Raw genomic sequence first — 1,965 nt, 5'->3', positions numbered from 1 at the left:
TTAACCTGGATCCAATGGGTTAATTATGAAAAGCTGAACTTTTGCAAAAGTAAGTAAGAGAGATTTATGTAATAAATCAATATATTAATGTGAGTGCTCATAAACCACAAAAAATTATCATTTAGGCCACAGACAACTTGTGGGCCTGTAGATGATCACAAGGACTGGTGTCACAAAAGTAAACTCATTAGATTTTTTCAGTAGCCCAATGTGTATCTCCCTTTTCCAGTATTTTATTTCTTTATTTTTTTACTTAATGCTCTTAACACAAAATATGAATTATGCAAATCATGTTTGCTTGCACCAGAACATAATTGTAGTTAAGTCTAGTTAATATGTTTTTATTAATGTAATGCTCTCCCCTTGCCTCGCATTTTCAACTAAAATGAGATTAGGGTCTGCAGTTAGAAAAGTAATTTGAAGCTAGTAAGCATTATGATCAATTAAATCAAGTTAAGCAATACTAGACAGAATGTTATGGTGACCAGAATAATGGTTTACATATCTGGATGAACTTAGACTTGAACAGTTTCAAATGACTACACAGATGAAAACATAAGAGATAAATTTAGTAAATATCAGATGATTGTTATTTTTAATCACTCATCTTGCATATCAAGCTTCTTGATTATGTTGAAGTCTCACTTTAAGAGAAGAAAACTTTTTTTCCTGTCTATGTATTTCTTCTGCTTGTGAGTACAATTAAATGGAATCCTAAAATGTAACCAGAAAGGATTTTTACAATATAGTTTTGTGACTTTAATTCATTTTATACTACAGCACTTCTACTTGGGTTAATAAAGTGTCTGTTAAATGGTGCATTATATGGAAAGTTTTGACATATGTAATTCATTTATATTTTTACTGCCCCTGTTGAAGGTTAGGTTCAGAAGCAGGTGGTCAGTTGATATAACAGTTTTTTCACCAAGAGCAACCATAGTTGCTTTTTCAAATACAGGTAATCCTTGTTTTATGGCACCTATGTTTGCAATATTTGCTTGATTGTGATTATTTTTCATGGCTCTCCTTTTGTGTGTGGGGTGCAGATGATTTAAAACAATGGTATTTTCAAGCTGAGGCTTAAAGCTGTGGTGAGCAGTTCTCAGAATTGCAAAGGTGTTTCTTGTCTTCCCCACTTGTCTACTTCCTCCCATTTAGTGCTTGTTTTAGGGGCTCTTACCTGTCCTTGATTTGACAATTTTGCTCCTCCTACGAGATATCAGCCTCAAAAATGGCTTCTTTTAGGACATCAAGTAATGATGATCACAGCAAGAAAATACAAATGAGTATCTCACTTGCTTTGAAAAGATGTTATAGATCAAAACCATTGTAATGTTCTAATGAGCCTGATGCAATACAACACAAGGTGAAAGTGCAACATAAAGAACAGACTGTAAAGCAGCTTGCAGAGCTTTTCCACGTCGCACATGACATCACTGATGATGCTAACCTGAACAGGGAAAGAAGTTCAGAAGTTGCACAAGGTCAGGGAGTGTTTTGCTATTGTAAAGACTTAAGCAAGGAGAAGAAGCAAACAGGGGACAAGGAGTCTAAGATGTATATTTGTACTTAAAAATAGACCTTGAAGGGATCCATTCCCTGGGACCCTCTAGGCCAGTGTCTCCATGAATGGTCACTGTCCACCGTCACTCACCAAGCCTTTCTCTGACTTTCAAGTGGTATTAGTTTATCTGTCTTGTATTATTGTGTGTAATAATTTACACAACTATTATGTAAAGGGATTTTGTGTTACCAATTCTGTTATTATTTTTTTATATATTTTGAGAGTGAAGAAGTTGGGTCAGAAGATTGGTTTTGTTACAAAATTAATCTAAGATATCTAACCAAGAAACTTCAATACTTTTCAAGAAATCCTGAAAAATATTTTTGTCAAAAATGCACTATTAAGTGTTTATGGGATCTAGGTAAAATTTGGGGCATTAAGCATACTGGAGTGGTGACAAG

The 1,965-nt window shown here is 34.2% G+C and overlaps 1 protein-coding gene across 4 annotated transcripts in view; it reads left to right on the top strand.

Annotated features, from left to right (window-relative positions):
• Window positions 1–1,965, top strand: part of LOC119593163 (phosphoribosyl pyrophosphate synthase-associated protein 2-like) — a gene marked incomplete at its 3' end in the record, with an annotated part of 42,915 nt that overhangs the window by 1,093 nt on the left and 39,857 nt on the right.

The sequence above is a fragment of the Penaeus monodon genome, chromosome 31 (assembly GCF_015228065.2).
Source record: "Penaeus monodon isolate SGIC_2016 chromosome 31, NSTDA_Pmon_1, whole genome shotgun sequence".
Classification (NCBI taxonomy): domain Eukaryota; kingdom Metazoa; phylum Arthropoda; class Malacostraca; order Decapoda; family Penaeidae; genus Penaeus; species Penaeus monodon.
The sequence above is the reverse complement of the archived record's forward strand: the minus strand, read 5'-3'. Positions and strand labels throughout refer to the sequence as shown.